The sequence below is a fragment of the Chelonia mydas genome, chromosome 18 (genome assembly GCF_015237465.2).
Source record: "Chelonia mydas isolate rCheMyd1 chromosome 18, rCheMyd1.pri.v2, whole genome shotgun sequence".
NCBI lineage: Eukaryota > Metazoa > Chordata > Testudines > Cheloniidae > Chelonia > Chelonia mydas.
In genome coordinates, this window is record NC_051258.2 from 15,474,123 (window position 1) to 15,485,643 (window position 11,521).

Genomic DNA, 11,521 nt, shown 5'->3' on the forward strand with positions numbered 1-11,521 from the left:
GCTGCGGGAGATGTCCTCGTGCAGTCTTCTCTGCCAGAACTAATAATAAATATTCAAGGATGCAAGCCTGCTTTACCCCCTTGAACAGAATAACAAGATGGAAGCAAAAGCGAATGAGTTGCCCAAAAAGTTTGCAATGGATTCATAGCCACAGAGGACTTTGTGATCACACCAGGCACAGAACCTTGGTCTTTCTGTTCCGAAAAACACTAGCATCTTCTGAAGTAATAGTCAAAGCAGTACTTGAGCACTTTTGCAATTATATCCAACAGGGGGCAGTGGTGGTACATACAAATTATCCAGTGCATTCAGAGTTGATTGTTAGATCGCCTCATAGGAATGTATCTGAGAGTCAGCAGATTTTCCAAGACATTGTGATAAGGATAAGTTGTTTCAATAATACATTCTAAGGATACTAAACAGACTGAAATTACCCAAAGGGATTAACATGGATATCCCAGTCCCTCCTCCTTATCTTTGTGGTTAAGTAGGTACAGTATTCTACTTTGTGTCTCAGTCTTGCATTGGTGTGATCTCATCAGAATTCATATGCTAAACAAGGTCAAGCCAGACAATACCAAGATGGGAATTTCCCAGGAAAATCGAGTGATGATGTCTCAGAAGATGTCAGGAAGTGATGGAAAACCAAAGTTCTGATCACATGTGGTCATTAAAACACCATGTTGGCTTTACAAACTAGGGATTGTTAAACCCCAATGTCCTTATAAAAAGTCTAACTTGGGCATATATGTTCTGTTTCCCTGTCGTTTCAACAGGAGTAGTTATTTATCACTTCTCTCCCAAAACACTAAAGTGAGCACTGTACACTTTGTATTCTGTGTTGTAATTGAAATCAACATATTTGAAAATGTAGAAAACATCCAAAAACATTTAAATAAATGACCTTCCACTTTATGTATCCGATGAAGTGAGCTGTAGCTCACAAAAGCTTATGCTCAAATAAATTGGTTAGTCTCTAAGGTGCCACAAGTACTCCTTTTCTTTCTGGCAATACAGACTAACACGGCTGCTACTCTGAAACCATTTAAATAAATGGTATTCTAATATTATTTAACAGTGTGATTAATCGTGATTAATTTTTGTAATCACTTGACAGCTCTAGTAATTTTGAAACATTTCAGCTTTGACCTTTCAAAATTGTTTCAATTATAGTTAGTTAAAATTTTGAAATGAAATGTCAGTTCAAATGGGAAAACTGGAATTTTTCATTTAGAAAATGTCAAAATGGCATGTTTCAACAATTTTTAAACTTCTGAGTCAAGAAATTCATCAGAACTACCCCTTTCCTGCAAGCATCTTTGGTGTTGCCAAATTGATATTTTTTGATGGGAAGATGGTTTGCCAAAAAATTCCTGACCAGCTGTCACAGTTCAGGGCCACTACACCTGTATTTCCACTTGTGGTCCACCAAAGGCACCCAGCTTCTCAGCCGTTACCTCCCTCAGGTGGAGACTCAGATCTTTTTCCCTCCTGACTTGGGTTTTTCCAAGTTGCACAATTTCCTGTCTACACTGTGATACTCCCAGGAAGTCAGGCTGCCTAAACAGGACAGTATCTATACTTTGCTTTCTCTTCAAAGCTATGACGAGGTAATTGTTCACAGTTGTATGTTACCACACAACTGTTTCTAAGCAAGCACATGTATTCTTAAGGTGAAAGTGCTACAGAGAAAACATATTAAAAACAATAAAAGAAATGACACATGCCAATAAGCTTACCAGAGATCACCCCCAGTCCAGCAAGGGCTCTAGTAGGAGTCAATCCTTCAGATCCAACACAGCAGTCTTTTTGTGGTTACAACTTCATAAGAGCCTTAGTTCAGAACTAACACCCCCATAAATCGGTTAATCTTTCCTTTATGCAGCTCAGGCCTTTGATCTTGCATCTCTGGGAACAGGTAAGCAGTAGACAATAGTCCTCAGGGCATAGCTTCAAAAGGCTGGGGTTTTGCACAACTGGAATTGGGAATTTGCATTCACCTTTCCCGAGAGAATCCCCAGATAAACCACTCGATCCTGTTTGTCCATAAGTCTGTTCTTGTCTGGCCCATTGTTCAGTCTAGTCCTTTGAAGGCCATAGCACTTCCCAGCGTTCACATCTCCCCAATAGAAAGCTTACATACAATCCTGGCCCTCATTAATTTGTAAATTTTGCATTTAACACAATGGACTCCAAAGATACTTAAACATAATTCAGTAAGGTTTTCCAAGAATATTGCAGGAAATTGCCATATCTGTCACACCAGCTCTGTTAGACTCCCTTATGCTCCCCAGCGCTTGAGTCTGAAATTGGCTCACAGTTTATAAAGTGCTCTAGGGTTCTTCAGGATAGAAGGAGTTTTATGATTGTAAGTTGTTATAATGCTTCAGGATGAAAGACACTGTATATATGTAAGGTGTTATTATAATATATGGGTTTTTAACCTAGATATATCTGACTAATACATTCCCTTTGACAACTCATAATATGTACCTGGTTTTATACCTTTTAACTGAAGTGCAGCTACCTGGTACTTTTCCCACTGTACCATGTCATCTTTTTCTTATTTATCACACTGGAATTTCTCAATAAACATCTAAGTATGGAGAAGAAAGAAGAACCCTGTTGAACCAGATGAGCATGGAGAGGGTAATGAGGCACTCAGAACACCGAAGGATTGTTCTGGATATTCACATTTACCTTTTGAATATCCCTCAGGCTCAATGTATTTCATGCATATTATATATGAGCCATAGTTAACATACTGGACATATGACTGGAACCTTCTAAACACTAATGACAGTGTATTATGAGAACTGGTATCATAAATGTGTTTAAATGTTTCTTCCCAGTTGTTTTCCAAAATACAAATGAATCACACCACTATGGCATTGCTCTTAGTTTAGAAGTAATTTTGGTTTCCTGTGGTCATGACTGGACAGGTTTTGGGGAGCCCAGGACAAAATCTAAAACTGAGACACTCCCCCGCCCCAAAAATTACCACTAAGCGGAAGCTGGTGTCCGTGTGTGTTTAGAGACTCAGCCCACAGTGGCAGCTCCTCTCCTGCAAGGCTGGGCCCATGCAGGGCAATTCACTAAGGTTTTCAATGTATGTTCTTGGGGGATTAATATGGGCAAGGAGACTTTGACAAAAGCTTTGGGTGCAACCAGTAAATAGTAAGTACATGTCTCAGACAGGGAGGAATTTGGAAAGTGTCAAAGTCCTCAGCAAAAACAACGAGGAGTCTGGTGGCACCTTAAAGACTAGCAGATTTATTTGGGCATAAGCTTTCATGGGTAAAACTCCCCACTTCTTCAGATGCATGGAGTGAAAATTATAGATGCAGGCATAAATATACTGACACATGAAGAGAAGGGAGTTACCTTGCAAGTGGAGAACCAGTGTTAACAAGGCCAATTCAGTCCAGGTGGATGTGGTCCACTCCCAATAATTGATGAGGAGGTGTCAATACTAAGAGAGGGAAAATTGCTTTTGTAGTGAGCCAGCCACTCCCAGTCCCTTTTCAAGCCCAAATTGATGGTGTTAAGTTTGCAAATGAATTGTAGCTCAGCAGTTTCTCTTTGAAGTCTGTTTTTGAAGTTTTTTTGTTGAAGGAAGGCTACTTTTAAACCTGTTATTGAGTGTCCAGGGAGATGGAAGTGTTCTCCTACTGGCTTTTGTATGTTACCATTCCTGATGTCTGATTTGTGTTAATTTATCCTTTTACATAGAGACTGTCTGGTTTGGCCAATGTACATGGCAGAGGGGCATTGCTGGCACATGATGGCATATATCACATTAGTAGATGTCAGGTTTCAGAGTAGCAGCCGTGTTAGTCTGTATTCTCAAAAAGAAAAGGAGGACTTGTGGCACCTTAGAGACTAGCAAATTGAATGAGCCTTTGATGGTGTGGCTGGTGTGGTTGGGTCCTATGATGATGTCGCTAGAGTAGATATGGGGACAGAGAAGGCAACGGGGTTTGTTACAGGGATTGGTTCCTGGGTTAGTGTTTCTGTGGTGTGGTGTGTAGTTGCTGGTGAGTATTTGCTTCAGGCTGGGGGGCTGTCTGTAAGTGAGGATTGGCCTGCCTCCCAAGGCCTGTGAGAGTGGTGGATCGTTTTCCAGGTTAGGTTGCAGATCGTTGATGATGTGCTGGAGAGGTTTTAGCTGGGGTCTGTAAGTGATGGCCAGTGGTGTTCCATTATTTTCCGTGTTGGGCCTGTCCTGTAGTAGGTGACTTATTGGACCCGTCTCGTTCTGTCAATGTGTTTCCTCAATTCCCCAGGTGGATACTGTAGTTTTAAGAATGCTTGATAGAGATCTTGTAGGTGTTTGTCTCTCTCTGAGGGATTGCAGCAAATGCGGTTGTCCTCAGCATGGAGTGAACTGATGGAACACCCTGTGTGGCAAGATCTCATTTGTGGACATGTACGCTATTGTTGTTATAAAGATTGGGATCCCCTGGCAAGTGATATGATCTCCTGACCCAGAGGATACTGGAGGTTAAAAGTTAGGGAAACCTCTCTTCTTTCTGTAGATGTTATGCCCTCATGATGACCGAGATGAACTTGAATCACATTAGCTGACCCTCCCTAGATGCCTGAGTCTACTGACCTTCAAGCAAGGCAGATCTTGATGGTCAAGCATTTGTTTGACCAGGGATCACTGATGTGTCTCTATTGACGTTGTGGAAATTTAAAGGAGGTGGCTGAAAATTGAAGGTTGCTGCATTGAATGTACTGTGTTGCTTGTTTTTTCAAATTTATTTTATGCATCAGGATGCCAGAACAGTGAGGGCACTAAAATTATTAAATTATGCTTATTAATTAATACAATCCCTGGATGGATATTGGCAGAGTATGGGGTGAGGATTGGACTGTTGGATGGTGGTCTGAGGTTCAGTTCTATTTAGAAGCGTCATCTGGAAGGTTCGTGTAGAACTGTGGCGCTCTGCAATCAAGGGGACCCACGGAAGGATGCGTAGTGCTTGTTGAATGAATGCCTAAGTTTTACAGTGTGTCTTGTGCACTTTTATGTTGTGGGCAATAGACATCAAGTCTGGAATCCAATTTAAGGAAAGTAAACGTTTAAAACTTTTTAAAAAATAATTGCACACCATGTTTTTTTTACAGGGCACAGGAAGATATTTCTAATCTGTCGTGTTCTTAAAGATAATAAGATGACAGAAATATGTGGGAGCCAGCATCTTAGGTTTATTAATTTTAACTCATCGCTCCATGGTTTTAAAAACCCATTGCCGTGGCAACTGTTTGAAATTTTAGAGAACACAGACCTTTTGTATCAGTTCTGAAAGGTAGTTGTTGCTTTCTTTCTTTTTTTTTTACTTTGCAAAAAGTATTCGTTAATATCTATCTATCTAGTCGTGGCATGTGGTTAATTCTTTAGCAGTATTGCAAGTTTTCAAAGTGAATGCGAACAAATGGGAGTTTAGTTCTCCACTATATTCTTGGATGATGTTGGGCAGCACACTAACACCTTGGTTTCTCCTTTTGTAATATGGGGCGTAGCAGCAGGCCTTGCTCACAGCTACTCATTCACAGAATCCACCTACAAGGGATTATACAGAATGTGGACACCAGAATTCAAAGCCTTCTCTGTGGGTCATTGGTAAAATATTTTCTCCGGAGGAAGTGAGCTCCCCAGGCAAGTTGATGAAAAGGGCAAATCTTGTCTCTGTCACTGTTATCCCTAATGCCTTAGTTAATCACCAGTGACTATGTCTTGACCTGAGCCTGCACCCACATATAAACAGTGACAAAATATGACTCGATGTAAATATCCAAAAATCTCCCTTTCCCTTTCCCTCTCTTCCAAAGCTATGTCTTGATTCACCATAAGTGCCAAGTGGCTCCTTTTGCAGCTTTTGGATGCTCCTTTAAGGAGCATGTATGTAATATAACTATCTCCTTATCCTTTCTTAGCTAGTTAGTCTTGAGAGATAGAGATATTCACAGCAGTGCGGGGGGGGGGGGGGCAAGAGCTGAATTTTAATCATGGTTCTGCCATTGATTTGTTGAGTGACCTCGGGAAAGTCACTTAAACTCTCTGGGCTTGATTCTCAATTGTCCTTCCTCTTATATAGTCACTTAACCCAGTGCAAGATGGGTGTAAAATGCTAACATGGTAGCAATTAGCATTGACGTAAATGACTACATGGTGCAGGGCAACCAGGTCCTCTCTGTCTCATATTCACCATCAGTAAAAAGAGGATAATATTATTTATCCACTTTCCCCGGATTGTGAGGATTACAACCCCTCAAGCAGTATGCTGTAAACTACATATCTGACGGGCCATCTTCAACATAGGATAAAATAACTCTACAGAGACAGTGTACCTGGGGGAATGTTGTGAGGGTTAATTAGTCTTTGTCCATATTTGGGTGTCTCTTTCCTCAGTAGGTGTGCTGATGCTCTGACCAGTTGGCCATCCGCCTCTCCTTAGACATCTTGATCGCAGAGAGAGAGAGAGTACCTACAGAACAAGAGCCTGGCCAGTGTGGGAGCAGCGAATGTGCAATTATGAGGATGTTGCTTAAGCATAATGTTCCTACGCCCTCCCCTTTGTTGTGTCCAGTAAGTGCTGAGAGGGAAACCACAAAGGAGCTGGTTGTGGCTTCCTAATTCTAGGGCCAGCCCCTGTACCCCACGTAAGGCTGATGTAACTTATGCCATCTCTTTGATGGCCCCAAGGGGCTAGTACGTCAGCTGGCATAGTCCTAATATGGTGCTCCCTCCTATGCCAGGGGCTGGGAGGGGGTGGCATAGGACCTGGTTATGCAAGCTACACCTATTCCGTGTGGTGCTCTGTCTCCTTCCAGTAGTGAGTGGGCCATGTATAGAGGTTGATGAGCCTGCTACAGCTTCAGCTAAGAAGGCTGGGTCTTTTAGCTCAGGTGGGTTCCTCGTTGCCAATGACCTTCTCAGAGGTGCAGCGATACAGTTACGTTTGCTCTATGCCACCTCGGATTCCTCCCCACTGGGGGAATCTCCAGTTTGGACAGTCACGCTGGTTTTTCTGGCCCCTTAGCTTGGCTACTAATGAGATCAAAGATTTGGCACTTTATGTTTGGTGTCAAGATCCTACAGTAATTGGCACTATATGAATGCATACATAGTGCTCTACAAAGGTAGATGCATAATGCAATCTCTGCTCCAAAGAGCATTCAGCCTAAAGGCTGGAGTAGCAATAAAACCGAGCAGTACAACATTAATAAACCCAGAGTGGCCTGCAATCTCTTTAGCTCAGAAGTTTCCCTGAAGAGGTGGGGCTCAGGGAGAGGCCGGTCCATGCATCAGGGATGGCACCAATTGAAATCAAGGTCAGGAGTGAGTACAAACAACAACTGGGCTTGGAAAAGAAAGAAAATGGGGTGGATCATAGGAAGTGGGAGGGGGTGTAGGAGGAGATTAAGAAAACAGTGTAGGTTGGGGCAGAGCTGTTCCAAGCCTTGGACATGATTTGGGAGAGAATGGGGAACCTGGGAAGGGGCTCAATAAATGAAGAGAAATAATCAGAGCTCCAAGAGAGGAAGGTCATCGTGATTGGCAGTATTTTCGATGAGCTGGAAGAGGAAGAGGTGAGGAGGTCACTGCCGTCAGGGCCTGGGACCAGGAGGGATGGGCAGGAAGGGACGGATCTTTGAGATGTTGTAGAAGGAATGACAAGGCGTAGCAATAACCTTGATATGGGGGAAAAATTCCTATCATCATTACATGTGACACAAGATTCAGGGAGCCACAGAGCAGGTTCATCTCTTGGTGAGTGAAGAAGAGAGGTACTGGCATCATTGACTAGCATGATTATTTGTTATCAGTGTTCTCCAGTCCCTGAACATGGCATTAGGTGTCCCTAGGATGCTGCAGGAGCCATCTTTTGGTAACCTAGATCCTGATCACTTATTGGCCCTCCTTTTCTAATAGGTCTTAAAGTCAATGGGAGATCTGCTCTTCTGTCTAGATGAAGTACGTCTATGGTCTCGTCACCATGGTCTCAGAGTGCCTCACCATCTTTAATGTGTTTACCCTCCCAGCACCCCCTGTGAAATAGGGCAGTGCTATTATCCCCAGGCCACATTTGGGTGACTGTGGCACAGAACATCTAAGTGACTTGTCCAGGGTCACACAGGATGTTTGTGGCACAGCAAGAATTGATCCTGAATTTCCCACAGCCCAGGGTAGTGCTCTAGCCACTGGACTATCCTTCTTCTGACTTCAGTAGGGCCAGGATTTCACCTACGGTCTTGAAAAGATCTCAAGGCACGTTTTGTAAGAGTCTGGGTGTTAACCCTAATAGCCTGGCTGGATTCCAAAGCAACTAATTACATTCTGCCTCCCTAATTTCCCCTGAAGTTTGAAATGTATGTAGCAGTGTGTGTTACTTGCAAACCTGCATTATTGGGCAACGTTGTTTGCTTTTAAACAGCTTGCTGCTTTACAACCCAGAAGTGGTTGCATTTCGGCAATGAGTAAAGGGATCCCTTTCTGAACGCACAGGGTGTTGCCAAGCTTAATTAGTGTTTGTAAATCCAGGGCTGAAAGGTGCTGTAGATTTGCCAGGTGAGCTCTAGATCAGCTCTCTGGCAGTTTTCATCTCATTTCCCTTCCAGACTTTCTGTACGTCAAGTCCTCAGTCTCCCATTATTATCAGTGTAGAAACAGGCAGAGTGAGAAAGGTAGGAGATCACTAGGAGACAGGAATGGGCAGAAATTTAAACTTAGGCTCCTAGACATTTGAGGTCTCTCTGGGCACTGGCACATTGCCACACAGGAGAATGTTTCTATAACAGATGCGTCTTGATGCTTTTCACTGACAGTTTCTTGGGCTTCCTGGAGTTGGGGGTGGTGAGGAGCATCATGCCCTCCTCATAACACATTTTTAGGTGGATTGCAGTCAATCTTTGTAGAGTTCTCAGAACCCCTTTGTTCCTCAGGTAGTCGGTCCCCATGGTTTCTTTCTGGTGAGAACTGATGCTGAGACTTTTGGGTGCTGGTGAACAGCCTCAGCATTGACTATGATCTAGAGCAGGGTTTCTCAACCCGTGGGTCAGGACTCAAAATTGGCTCACTGGAATATTTCAAAGGGTCGTGCAGCAGCTCCTGTGGCTCCTGTCCCATGGGGCTGGCTGGGCTCACCTCCCTGCTCCAGACACTGCAGCCTCTGGGGTCCCAGTACCATTCAGGTTTGGCCCAGCCGTCATGATGGTGGGAGTCTGGGCAGGCCAAGTTTGAGTGAGTGGCACTGCAACCCCATGAGCCAGGTCACAACTTCACTCACACAAATTTGGTCCAGTCAGGGAGGCGGGGTCAAACCTGAGCAGCACTGCCACCCCGGAGGTTGCAACGCCCAGAGCCGAGAGCCAAGCCCAGCCAATCCCACACAGCACTGGAGCTGCAGGAGTCACCACTGTGGGGTGAGTGCTGGGCAAGATCCAACCAAAATCACCCCAGGGCCTTCACCTCAAGACTATTTGCTGGGTCACGACAGGCCATAAACATTTACAAATGGGTCCTGAGCCCCAAAAGGTTGAGAACCACGGATCTAGCATTTCGAGTCACAGACCAGACTCTCTTCCTGGCTCTGCCTCCAGTTCACTGTGACTTGGGGCAAATCACTTAACCTTTCTGGGCCTCTGTTTTCCCCATCTATAAAATAGGGCTAACAATGAGATTTATCTACCTCCACCAGGGGCTCGTGAGGCTTAATTAATAATTATCATGAGTTTAAATAATTTCTTCAAACCATTTCCTTGTATATAAACATTCTGTGGGAACGCAGGTGAGAGGTCTGTTTATACCGCCAGGAGGTGAGAGAGGGGTCTAATCCTGTTCGGTCTTACTGAGGTGTGTTTATTCCTTCAGTTCAGTTCTGGTAAACATGTCTCATTGATGTGCTGGTCTCTCATTTCCATGACTGAAAAATCACTCTTGTGGGGCTGGTCAGAGGGTTGCCACATGGAGCATGGCTGGTTGCAGTTAGGATGGGCAGAATGATGGTTTTAAAGGCATCAGCTGTAATTTCTGCTTTGAACGATGATCAAAGAGAGTGAATGCTGTCTTCTTGCCTCAAAGCTTTCATTGAAGGTGGTTGTGATGAGGCAGGGCTTTTGTGCCTGAGATCACAGCACCTAGGAATCTCAACCGTCACTACGGTGACTTGTAACATGCAGCCAGAGAAGACATTGTCTCAACCCTCTAGACACCTGGGTCTGTCATCAACATGCATGAAAGTGGCCTACCTCCCCCCTTGACCTACCTGTGTCTCAGTCATTTACTCATCTGGGGGTCCAGATAAACTGAACTGACTGGCAGGCTGGCAAAGGGAAGACTGGCGAAGCTCCCTGAATTCAGTTTTATCATGAAGACCACGCTGTTCCCATTACTCCTAGGCGTGATGGTTTTGCACAGAAATGGCTTCCCGTGGGCATGTCAGCACGTGAGGAAGGTACAGAAGTTACTTCTCCAGAACTGGGAGTGCTTAGCATGTAAAAAATCGGCTCACCTCCCAGGGCAAGTCCCATCGGCCCTCTTGAATTGAGCCCAAACATCCAGAGTGCGACAAGGAAGCCCTTTTCAAATGCCTCAGAGATGGGGCACTTTGTAGAGGAGCTGGGTCATGCACTCAGCATTTCAGTCAGCCCAGGGGAAAGGAGAGTAGTGTAAATTCTCTGTGGCAGCAAGAAGTACTGGAGCTAATTGGGTTTGGGGCAGGTCCTGCCGAGCCCAGACTTCCCTAGCGGCATCAGCTGGTTCTGCATCCTGTAATGCTGTAACTACACTTTTACAGGGGGCAGTGGTAGTAGGGAATTACTGTTCGGGATTGTCCCCAGCATACTGTGGCGCCATGGACTCCTGCCTTAGAATAGCATGTTTTCCTCCTGTCTGACAAGATTGTACCTCAACAAACAGGCAAAAAGCAGGTCTTTTCAGTCAGACCACTGTTATATCAGGAAGCCTGAATTTAGCTGCCTGTCTAGCCTGCCTTAGTTACAGAGTACAGAACACTCTGCTTTCCTCTGGGAAGAAATCTACCTCTCAGACACTGGAGGCCAGGGGTCACACTTCAAATCCTGGTATGACTCAAGACATTTAAACCCAAAGAAACCAGAGGCATGTAATAGAACTGAATTCTTATAGGATGGTGTTTCCTGAGCTTTCAGTGTACACACCCTTCAGCTTTTCCTCAAATCTGTCACACAGCTTGAGACCAAGCTCAGCCCACCTACATATTTCAAGCTTTCTAGAGGCAGCAAGCCTCCTAGGATCAAGACCTGTTTGTTTATTTTGCATGACTCACTTGCGCACTAGTTTCCTCCCCAAGGGACATGGTTCAAAGCAATTGCTTGGCACTTTAAAAATTAAACTGGACAAGACACTAGTTAACCATCCAGCAATGGCAGGGGGAGAGATCAGATGACCCAAAAGGTCTGTTCTCTCTTTAGAGTCTGTTATTCCTTAGCAAAGCCATAGATGGCAACAAGTGATGTTTAGCAAAGAGGTCGT